This window comes from Lissotriton helveticus, chromosome 4_1, assembly GCF_964261635.1.
Source record: "Lissotriton helveticus chromosome 4_1, aLisHel1.1, whole genome shotgun sequence".
Lineage (NCBI taxonomy): Eukaryota > Metazoa > Chordata > Amphibia > Caudata > Salamandridae > Lissotriton > Lissotriton helveticus.
The window spans coordinates 1,916,866,446-1,916,878,952 of record NC_136063.1 but is presented as its reverse complement, the minus strand read 5'-3'; the positions used below and the strand labels follow the sequence as shown (position 1 = coordinate 1,916,878,952).

The following is a 12,507-nucleotide window of genomic DNA, read 5'->3' as shown; positions in this document are numbered from 1 at the left end:
GAATAGGGCACAGGCTCCAACCTGGGTGGTCTTCGCCCAGTCGGCACCAGAATCTTCATAGGACAATCTCCAGCCGGCTCCGTATAGGAGTCAGTGAGAAGTATGGAGACTGTCCCACCGATGGGGGCTGGCCCTGCCACCGTGGAGACGGCAGCGGAGAAGGTGCCGCTCAGGATCCATCCATGGACCAAGGGGCCCGACTGCCGCGGGGATGAACCTGCTGGTGGAATACCAGTAGGGGCCCCTCCCGAGCCTGATGGACCCAAACTCGGTGAGGTACAAAGGCAGCCCAGGGCCCTTAAATGCAAACACTCCCTCCTCTCGTTGGATGACTTCGACGGAAGGGGTTAGAGTTTTCAACTTCTTGCTCTTCTTCTGTTTGTGGGACTTACCCGAAAGCCTAGATGACTAGGACTACGAGCACTTGGAATGCCTTTGCGACTGATCCCGGGACCTTCCTCTCGACCATGATTGAGACTGTTGAATCATCACATATCAAACAGCAAGGAGTTTGAGGGACCGCTCCCTCAAGGCCTGGGGCTGCATTACTTGGCGGTATGGTAGTGCTTGAGGCACCAAAGACACACAAGGTGTGGGTCAGTCAATCACATTTGCAGGTGACAGGTGTCACAGGGCTTAAAACCAGCCTTCCTTGTGGACATCTCTGCCACATCAGGAGACCAAGTCTCAAATAATCGTTGACCAAAGTCAGTCAAAAAAGACTGGGGGAAGCTATTCTATGGATCTCCTCTGACTGGCATGTAAAGAAAAGAACTGGTGTCAGCGTGCTGGGTTGGCACCTATATAGGCACCACACACTTCATGTCTGGTGCGGACTACGCCACGTCGAGATGATTTATGCCCCCTACTGCCACATAGGGGTACTGCTGACGAAAAAAAGTTGCACATCCAGTCTGTCTTGTGGATGATTCTAAGTTTTTTTCTTTTAAAAGATCAAACTTTTTATTCACACTTAATTTTCCCAACTTATAATTTTTATTATTTTTCATAAACATTTGACCATATCTGACTTACATCATCAATTTATATCCTGAAGTAATAATATGCATTTTACAAAAATGCCAACCCTCACATAAGCATAAATGTATATATGTGTAAATGCTTTTACTAGTGAAAAGCAGTAGAGGCATAAAAGTGTTGCATAAATAAAAACTGAAAAAGTACACAATATTTTTCAGTTTTGTCTCTATAGCATCAGTCAATCTCAAGAGTTACATGATTATTACAATCCCAAAACAGACTATGAATGAATTATGACAATCTCATTGCCTCAAAGCGCGTCCAAAGGAAGAAGAGAGTGGATAGCAGAGAAACAGGTTGAAACAACATGTGCAGTCAGTTGGTAAACCTATCCAAAACTAAATTCACCCTTACACCTCTCTCCCAAGAAGGCACCACTATGGCTGTTTCCAGCAGCACCTGTACATTTATCCGTTAGATCTGTTCTCTCTGACCTCAGCGAGGCAATCACCATGTCTACAGAGAGCTCTACTCCCCCTGTAGATTCAGTGAAAACACCCTGACACCTTCACCACGAGAGTATACCACTCTTGCCTTTGTAGAACACCTTCAGTTGGGCTGAATATTCCACGGATGCCTTTTGTCTTAGCGGTAAATATTTTCCTCACTGCTGGCAAATGTCTTTTCCTAAGGAGGGTATTTTTGCACTTTTCAAAAAAAGAACAGTAGGTGGTGATTGCCACATATCACAGATTTCTTATGCACTGCACTCCTTATACCCTCATGGCTATATGTTCAAAATGCTACATAAGTAATAGTTCTAGAATACCAAAATTAATCACAAATGTCACTTATTGGGACTAAAGCGAATAGTAAGTTGATGTTCTTCTGTCCAGTCGATTGTTGACTATCACTAAGGGCCTTTCCTATCAGAGCAGTCATATCAGCCTCATTGTTCAAAAGAAAATGTCAGGGCTGGACTGCGAAGTTAAAACCACCCTGGCAACAATGCTAAATTCAGCCCCAACCTGCAGACGTGCTAATGTGCGCCAGAAGCAGAGCAACTCTTTCAAGTTGCCGCTGGGATAGTCTAACATGCACCACCACTCCTGGAGGTTGAAACCGGTCTCCAGCCCACCGAGGGATTGCCAACTTTCCAGTCTGGCCATGGGAAAACTGCATCCAACCATTCTATTGCGTGGTGCTGCCAAATGCCTCATTCAAGGAAGAGAGACCTAGAGTGACAACTGGAATTACTTGAGAGAAGGTTGAATTTCCATTTGCATACTGCGGAGCAGAGCTTACATGTGATTATGGGCTCGAGATGTATTTATTTATTACCTCGACTACACTACATATAATATATGGCCAATGATCTTTCTTCTGGATTGTCATTTGGTTCTGCTATTAACATCATTGTGGAAAATGATGTAAGGCAATTTTTTGCATTTTTTTTATTTATTTATAACTGCATTATTATTTCAAACAGTGAACATAAAAATGCAGTCAAAATGCAGTAATCTGTTAAATGTGTGCATATTCGTACATCACAGCAAACCTCTCTGTTTACATTTCCATTCAATTCCATTTTGTATTTCCTCCACACGGAGGCATGTATGAGGACTTTTCCTGGTATTCCAATTAAATCACATCTTACTTTGACATTAGGTAAGCTGTAAGAGGCACCCATATATCCTTAGGTCTGAGGGCCACAGGTAGCTTCTCCGCGTATATGTTAAATTGATCTCAACAACATACAACATCTTTTAACCATTGATATATCTTGGGAGTTGCCTTATCCCCCCAGTGGATAGCCACCAGTCGTTTAACAAGTAGTGTGGTAAAGGATACCAGCTTGCGATTGTCTGGCTGCAGAGATTTAACTAACCCCAATAGAAATATCTGTGGAGTTCATCTCACCCTCTCCATCACCATTTTGGACAGGGCCTGTACTACCCACATCCAGAATCTATAGATCAGTGCGCAGGTCCATGCTAAATGCATGAAATCAGCATCCAATGTCCAACATCTAATACACTGGGATCTGGAGCAGAGCCCATATTTATGTAATTGAAAAGGGGTATAATTGAGTTGCTGTCAATATTGAAAGTGTATTATTCTCAGGTTACAGTTGGCAGTGAGTCTCACTGTAAGTGCGCAGCAAGCTCCCCAGTCCCCCTGTGACAGCAGTATGTCCAGCACTTCATTCCATCTATCAAGGGCTGCTAACAAGTCATCAGGAATCTCCTTCTGATAAGCGTTATAAAAGGAGTTATAAGACCTTTACGTGAGCTACATGTTAACATTGTCTGCAGCACCCCTAATGTGGCTGATCCTTCCAGGAATAGGGGATATAGTGATCGCACAGCTACCCGGAGCATAAGATATATGAACACCACTAGTGGGGTTTGGGGCCGGGTAGAAGAAAATGTTGGTAGCTACAGGAATTTTTCTACATCGTAAAGGTCTCCCAAAGTAGTTAGCCCCACCTTCGCTAGTATGTCTAATGCTTTAGGTTTGTGTGTAATGAAAATAGCTGGGTGGGATGTCAAGGGAAGTGCTGGTGCGGACATCGAGAACTAACCAGCCTTGACACTCAATCTATGCCAGGCCTTTGAGGTGCGGCGCATGGTGTTAATATCCAATCTTAGATCTCTGTTCGCTCATACTGTAAAAGGTACTGGAAGAGCGTCATTACATTCCACCGCTTGGTGTGGCAAATACTATATTGGAAAGTACCAATAATGTACCAACTGAGCTTGTGCACAAAAGTAATTCAGGTACAAATCCGGGGCCCCAAACCCTCATACGGTTTTGTCAATGTAGTGCAGCTACACCTAGATTGTTTACCAGCCCATACCAGTGTTATTGAGCAAGTTTTGATGGTCTTAAAAAACTCACTGGCCCACAATATAGAAATGTTAACAAACATATACAGAAACCTGGACAGTATAACCATCTTCGTAACTGCCACACAGTCAGCCAGAGAATGAGGTAATCAGATCCATCTAATCCTTTGTGGGTTCCGGTGTAGCATGCTACTCGCTGAAAAAGCACTTTAACACCCCATCAAGAGTAGCACGCGCTATATAAATGCAAACATTTTCCCCTCTTCTATCTCTCCACTATCCTTCTCAATCCAAATAACTAGCTACCATATCCACCACTCAATTACTTTCATATTTTCAATATACTAATTCACCACTAAGCCTTCATGGGTTCCGGAGTAACATGCCACTTGCCAAAAAAAGCATTTTGACGCCTCGTTAGGGGCAGTAAGCGCTATATAAATGCAATTACAATACAATCTAGCTACTTGGTCTACCAATTTTGTAACTGCTCGTCCATAATTCAGCCAGATCACGACCTCCGGGTCCCTATGCACCCATACCCAGAGATATTTAAATGGTTCTGTACACTACTCTAGTGGAAATTTCATGGAATGAGGTTCAGTGGCCTGGGTAAGAGAGAATAAGGACGATGAACAAGTTACTTACCTTCGGTAACGATATATCTGTAAGAAACAGTAGTTAGTATTAGATTCCTTACCTTAGAATATCCCCAGGCGTCAGTCTGGATCCGGAAACTTTTGCGTAGCAGTACCCCTGCGCGTCGGTAGGCGTCGTCTGCAGGCGTCTCCTGCGGCTCCGCGTCCGTCGTCGTGCGCCGTGATGACGTCGCTGGAGTATATACACGCCGCCTCCGCGCGCTGACGTCAGTTCTTTGTACATAGCTTTTCCGCGCCAGAACACGCAGAGCCATGTGAGAACCAACACTGGTGCCATTTGAAACTAGGGCCCTGAAAGGGATGTCCTTAACCCTAGGTATCAGTTCGCAGAACGGGGAGGATGGGCGGGGCGGTAAGGAATCTAATACTAACTACTGTTTCTTACAGATATATCGATACCGAAGGTAAGTAACTTGTTCATCTGAAAGAAACAGGTTAGTATTAGATTCCTTACCTTAGAATAGATACCCCAGCAATACCAACCCCGGTGGTGGGTCTGCGAACCGATACAATCCTACACCAGGAAGTCCTGGAGGACCGAACGGCCAAAGAAGCCATCCCTCCGGACTTGACTGTCCAGGCAGTAGTGCCTCGCAAAAGTGTGCAGCGAGGCCCACGTAGCCGCCTGGCAAATGTCCTGCAAAGGGACTCCCCGGCCCAGGGCAGTAGTAGCTGCCGTGGCCCGAGTGGAATGGGCCCGCAGCCCAACAGGAGGCTCCTTCCGAGCCAAAGAGTAGCACGCTTTGATGCACAGAACGACCCACCGAGAGATGGTCCGTTTATGTACCGCCCGTCCCTTCTTCGCACCCACGTAGCCAACAAACAGTTGGTCATCCACCCGGAACTGCCGTGTGCGATCCATATAAAATGAAAGCGCCCGTTTTGGGTCCAGACGATGGAGCCGCTCCTCATCCTTTGAAGGATGCGGAGGCGGGAAGAAGGAGGGGAGGGTGATGGACTGCCCGATGTGAAAAGCAGAGACAACTTTGGGCAGGAAAGAAGGTCTAGTTCTCAAAACCACCTTGTCTGGATGAACGGACAGGAAGGGAGGTTTGACAGAAAGAGCCTGGAGCTTACTCACTCTCCTGGCAGAGGTGATGGCAACCAGGAAGGCCGTCTTTAAAGTCAGGAGACGGAGAGGACAGGAATGAAGTGGCTCAAAGGGAGCGCACATCAAGAAGGTCAGAACCAGGTTCAAGTCCCACTGAGGCATCACAAACGGGACAGGTGGATACATGTGTGTGATGCCCTTCAAGAATCTTGTTACAATAGGGGACTTGAACAAAGAAGGTTGATCAGGCAGCCTCAGAAAGGCCGAAAGGGCAGAAAGGTAGCCCTTGATAGTGCCCAGAGCAGAGCCCTGCTGGGCAAGAGAGAGAAGGAAGAGGAGAACCTCGGAAAGAGGGGCAGAAAGAGGATCCACAGCCTTTGCTGTGCACCATGCCACAAATCTGTTCCACCGGCAGGCGTATACCGACTTCGTGGAGGGACGCCTGGCTGCCAGAATCACATCACAGACTTCAGGAGGCAAGTCGAATGGCCTCAACTGTCGCCGCTCAATCTCCACGCATGGAGGTGGAGACTGGACAGGTTCGGGTGGAGGACCGTCCCCTGCTGCTGCGACAGAAGGTCCTCCTGAAGGGGCAGGCGGATCGGGGGACCGACCGACATGCTGAGTAGCTCGGGATACCAGTACCTTCGAGCCCAGTCCGGAGCCACAAGGACGACTTGGGCCCGGTCGCGCCTGATCTTCTTCAGCACTCTGGGCAGAAGTGGTATAGGCGGAAAGGCGTATAACAGACCGCAACTCCACTCGCGCCGAAAGGCGTCGCCGTGCGAGTGCCGTCTTGGAAACTCCAACGCGCAGAACTGATGACATTGCGCGTTCTCTTCTGTGGCGAATAGATCTAACCAAGGCTCTCCCCATCGCAGAAAGAGGCCTTGCGCCACGTCCGAGTTCAGACGCCATTCGTGATCCATCGAGCACCGACGGCTGAGTTCGTCCGCCCTGGCGTTCAGAGAACCGGCCAGGTGTTGAACCGTCAGTCACGCCCTGACGTTCCAGCCATTGCCAGAGACGCAGGGCCTCCTGGCAAAGGGTCCACGACCCCACCCCGCCTTGTTTGTTGCAGTACCACATGGCGGTGGTGTTGTCCGTGAACACCTGCACTACACTCCCGTTGACAAAGGGGAGGAATGCCTTCAGTGCTAGACGAATCGCCCGTAGCTCCAACAGGTTTATATGGAGCCGGGACTCCGCCGGAGACCAGATGCCTCTGATCTCTGCCTCTCCCAAGTGGCCTCCCCAGCCCTGGAGGGACGCGTCCGTCACAACAACGTGCTCCGGCTGGGGAAGGGAGAGGGGTCTGCCTCTGACCCAATCGCGGTCCGTAAGCCACCACTGCAGTTGTCTCGCAGTGCCCTCCGAGATCAAGACATGGTCGGACAAGTTGCCCTGATGCTGGGCCCACTGAAACTTCAGGTCCCACTGCAGAGCCCGCATCCGCCACCGGGCGTGATGCACCAGAAGGATGCAGGAAGCCATCAGCCCCAGTAGCCGCAGCGTCAACCTGACCGAAACCCGGGATAATGGCTGGAAGATGGGAATCAAAGCCTGTATATCCTGGACCCGCCGTTCCGGTGGATAGACCCGAAACTGCGCCGAGTCGAGAACCGCTCCGATGAAAAGGAGCTATTGGGAGGGACACAGGTGTGATTTCGGCACATTGATGGAAAACCCCAGCCCATGCAGGAGGTCCGCCGTCATCTGAAGGTGGTGGACGACTGTCTGGGGCGAGCCCGCCTTCAACAACCAGTCGTCTAGATAGGGGAAGACTGAAACCCCTGATCTGCGCAGATGGGCTGCGACCACCGCCATCACCTTTGTGAACACCAGTGGGGCGCTGGTAAAGCCGAAGGGGAGCACGATAAACTGAAAATGCTCCTGGCCTACCGTGAACCGCAGGTAACGCCAGTGGGCCGGCAGGACGGGGATGTGAAAATACGCATCCTGCAAGTCCAACGCTACCATCCAGTCTTGCGGGTCTAGAGCAGCCAAGACCTGAGCCAATGTCAACATCTTGAACTTCTCCTTCCGGAGGAAGCCGTTGACGTTCCTTAGGTCCAAGATAGGACGTAGGCCCCCTTTGTCCTTCTTGGGCACCAGAAAGTAGTGGGAATAGCAACCACATCCTACTTCTGGCCCAGGAACGCGCTTGATGGCCCCCTTGGCCAAGAGGGCCGTAACTTCCTCCTGCAGAAGTGTCAAGTGGTCCCCCGACACACGGTGGTTCTGCGGTGGCATGGCTGGAGGAGTGGTCTCGAAGGGGAGGGAGTAGCCCCTTCGGACGAGCTGCAGCACCCACCTGCCCGATGTTATTGTGCGCCAGTGGGAGAGGTGATGGCGAACCCTGCCGCCCACCGGCGTCACATGGGCCTGAAAGCATGGACTAGGAGGATTTAGAGGCGGATGCTGCGGGGGGAGTTGTGGTCTGACCTCGCCGCTGTCCCCGACCGCCACCACGGCGGTTCCCACGGCCGCCGCCGCGTTGAGAAGTCTGTTGCGGCGCGTGGCTGGCAGCACGTGTGGGACCGCCCCTTCCGTGGCCACGAAAGGAGCGAAACGAACCCGTTTGCTGGCGCTGGGTCGAGAGACCCAAGGACTTGGCCGTGACCCTGGAGTCCTTGAAGCGTTCCAGCGCGTGGTCCGCTTTGTCGCCAAACAGGCGACTGCCATCAAACGGCATGTCCATCAATGCATTCTGGACATCTGCCGAGAAATTGGCGGATCTCAGCCAGGCGTGGCGACGAATCGCCACCGTCGTGGACATCGCCCTGCCCAGTGAGTCGGTCGTATCAAGACCACACCTTATGGAGTATCTTGCTGCGTCCCGGCCTTCAATCATAGCCTTGCCGAGCTTAGCCCGTACCTCCAGCGGGCATTCAGGCAGCAGTTCCGCGACCGTATCCCACAGAGAGTGGGTGTAGCGGCCTAAGAGGCACTCGGTGTTGCAAGACCGCAGTCCCAGACTCAGGGACGAAAAGACCTTCTTACCATACTGGTCGTACCTCTTAGATTCCCGGTCGGGCAAGGCCGACGGGAATGCGGTCTGGGAAGTCGAGGCCTGGATCACCAGGCTCTCAGGGGTGGGATGGGTGGACAAGAACTTTGGGTCATCCGTACACGGACGGTGGCGTCTGGCCACGTTCCTATCAACAGGCGAACCTGAAGCGGGCCTGGACCACATGCCCAAAAGAACGTCAGTTAAGGCCTCATTGAACGGCAGCAGTGGCTCCTGTGGGCATGACTGCGGTTTGAGTACCTCAGTGAGGATGTTAGTCCTCACGGCCGCGACGGGGAGCTCAAGTTGTAAGGCCTTGGCAGCACTCATCAACACCACTGAATAAGCTGCCCCCTCCTCCGTAGCCACGGTAGGAGGCGAGACAAAGCCAGGGTTGGGGGAGTCATCCAGACCACTGGCGTCACCCAAGTCACCTGTCCAGTCCACATCGTACTGACACTCGCGGGTCAGAGGGTCCTCAGACCCCTCCCACTCCTCTCCGCAATCTACATCCTCACCATATTCGGAGTCAACAATGTAGACCGGCTCCCCGGGGTCAACAGGCCCCATCGGCGTCGGACTCGGCGTCGGGCGACGCCGGTTCGACTCCGCGGCCGGAGTCGGAGAGGGAATGGGGGCGGCGCCGTGGGTTGCCCCGATGGAATCGGCGCCGGAGAGGCCGGTTGACCAGCCGGCGTCGACCCTGAAGGTCCCTGCGGCGCCGGGGCCGGAGCCGTCGGCAACGTCGGGGCCGTAGCACCCGACGGCGTCGAGGCAGGAGCACCCGAACCGCTAGGGCCCCCGGACGGGACCACCGGGCCCGCAGGCACCATAGGCCCCGTCGGAGGAGACAGTGCCCTCATGGCCATGAGGAACGCCTCTATCTCCTCGGGCGACGCGCCCTGCCCAGGGACCGCAGGGTATGGAGCAGGCCGCGTCGGCGACTCACGCGGAGCCGCGGGGCCACCCGAACCCCCGGCCTCATCGCGCGAGCGTCGGGGGGAGTCGGGGGTACGATGACGACGCCCCGACTTCTTGTGCTTCCTACCTGAGGAACCAGAGGAATGGTGACGACTCCCGGAGCGCTCGTGACGGCTCCGCGACCGCTCTCTCGATCGTTCCCTAGACCTCCGTCCGGACCGGGACCGCTCTCGACGCGGGGCCGACACCCGGAGCTCGAGTAGCTTGCGGGACCGCTCCCGTCTAGCTTTATTCGTCAAGGCCCGGCAATCGACGGCGTCCACGTCGTGGTCCGGGCCCAGGCACCGGAGGCAGAGGCGGTGATGGTCCGTGACCGACATCGTGCGGTCACAGCCGTCACAATTCTTAAAACCGGGCATCCTACCGGCACCTTAAGAGTAACAGTAAAGATTCAAAAACTTTGGTCAAAGACCGGAGTACTGCTCTTCGGATCTGCGCTAACTGGCGCGGAAAAAAGAAGAACTGACGTCAGCGCGCGGAGGCGGCGTCTATATACTCCAGCGACGTCATCACGGCGCACGACGCTGACGACGGACGCAGAGACGCAGGAGACGCCTGCAGACGACGCCTACCGACGCGCAGGGGTACTGCTACGCAAAAGTTTCCGGATCCAGACTGACGCCTGGGGATATTCTAAGGTAAGGAATCTAATACTAACCTGTTTCTTTTGTGACAATTGATACTCAGACCCAAGTACCATTTATAGCTGACATACTGGCGTAAGAGGAGTGCCAGCTTAGCCTCAGGGTTGAGAACGTAGAGCATCATATCATCGGAAATGAGGAGATGGCAAGTGGCCACTTTCAAATCCGAGGGTGCAAAACACACAAGATGATGGATGGAATGTTGCACAATGGCAAAACAGTTACCCCCAGTCACAGATCTGGGTTTAATCCATCGTTATTTTGCTGACCAAGCCACCCTAGTTCAGACATTGCCATATGCAAATCTGTCTTGATCCTGTGCCTCATGGGAATAGTCCAGACCGAACTGCCAAGCCTGGACCGGAATCAAGCATCCTAGGACCGGTTTCTGGCTATCAGCCTTCATCAGCCAGGATAGCTTGACTCCAGTGGCGTAGTGAGCACAGAACCCACGTCTGGGCATACCCTTCCCACATAGGGTGAACAGCAAAACACACAAGATGATGGACGGAATGTTGCACAATGGCAAAACGTTCACCCCCAGACTTTTTCCTTGTTCGCGATCAGCAACATCAAGTTGCTGATCGCGAGCGTGGAAAATAAACCTCCCGGCGAGAATCTCAGCGCGGGGAGGTCGGGTTTCTCATTGCGAGTGGTCGCGTATGCTCGCGATGAGAAACTACCAGTCTGCGTCGAGAAAACTGCCGCTCGAGTACAAATCTACTCGAGAGCCAGAAACCGACGACTTGCACTGTGCAAGATGCCGTTTGCAATGATTGCACAGTGCGGACAAGCATCCGGCACTGTGCAATCAGTGCGAACAGCATTTTCCTACCGCTCTACGCAGTTCGCGTAGCTATGCGAAGCGCTACTACGCAAACTACGCCCAGGGTTAGTATAGGGTCTTCCAGAAGGGGAACGGGGAGAGGAAGGGCGGGGGAGCGCAAATATGTCCACGATACTTGTTCCACCTTGACCATGTATGAGTCAATTTTTAGGGACAGTGGCTATTATTTTGGCCCAGATTTTGGTGTCTATATTTATAAGGGATAGGGGCCTATAGGATTTGCACCATTCTGGGGCCTTATTCGGTTTCAATAATGTTATTATGAAAGCTTCACGAAGTGGAGGGGCAACGTGTGCTTTTATTGCACTTCTATTTACATTGCATGCAAGTATGGCGCTAATAGCCCTGCATAGGTCTTGTAGACTCAATGGGAATTCCGGCCCAAACTTATGCTTTCCTATTTGGCAGAGTGCTTAAGGCTTCTTTCACTTCCTCTATTGTGATTGGTTGCACCAGAAATTCCCTGTGTCCCGGGGAGAGCCATACTAAGGTCACATCTTCCACATATTCAACCATGTCTGCTGCCGTTGTGGCTTCTCGCGGCCCATACAGACGGCTGCAGAGATCCATAAATTGTGACAGAATGGCTGGGGTGTCATAGCATCTAACCCCATTTTGGGCCCCTATCTCTACAATATGTTTTTTTTGCACTTTGGTTCTGTTATTTTAGAAGCTAATGTATGCCCCGGTCTTCTGCCCTCCCCGTACGATCTTGCTCTCCATTGTCTAAACATACAGCGCACTTCCTGCTCTGCTGTTTCTGATTATTTAGTGAGGTGTTCACGTATTTCTGGTAGTGTGTGCTTGTCAGGACATAGTTCATAGCATCTCTCCAGTGTTTTTAATTTGCTTTCTATATCCTTTTGCCGTGAGGGGAGTGCCTTCGACGACTCTTGCCTGTACTCCTATACACTTTCCTCGAATGGTAACCTTGAAGATTCCCATAATGTCCCAGCCTCTTCCACAGAGCCCGCCTTTTCTTGCAAGTAGAGCGTAATTGACACCCCTCTGTGGATAAATCTAAGCTAAGTATTCTGTGGGGAGGCGTGGGGTTTCGGGGGAAGGGGTAGGGGTGGGGGGTGGGGGGAGGCCAGTTACAGTTATGTTGTGGGAACGTTCATAAAACTGTGAAGGAATCGGGAACAAGAGTCTCCTCCTCGGTCTAGTTCTGTGGTCTGAATCCGGATTCGTATTGATATAAAATCGTGTTCCACCTCGGTTGAGGTGACAGAGACTGCTGCTGATTATTGTATGTAACCTGTTGACATGGAGGAACATCTAATAAAGACATTTACAAAAAAAATGCATGGGTGTAGCAACAGAGACCAAAAGGGCGAAATGGAATAGGATTAGGGACTAGAAGGTAGGGGGAAAGACACCCAAGGGGAGCTAGAGGAGACAGCAACGAGGAGACTAGGAGGAGATCGCAACAGGTAGCAGGAGGGTGGGAGTAGACAGCAACAAGAAACAGGAGGGTGGGTGGAG

At 51.8% G+C, this 12,507-nt stretch overlaps 1 protein-coding gene across 7 annotated transcripts in view; it reads right to left on the bottom strand.

The window, feature by feature from the left end:
* The window catches only part of PHF6 (PHD finger protein 6), a 467,171-nt gene that overhangs the window by 86,145 nt on the left and 368,519 nt on the right, over positions 1–12,507 (bottom strand). The gene's annotated exons all lie outside the window — the stretch shown is intronic.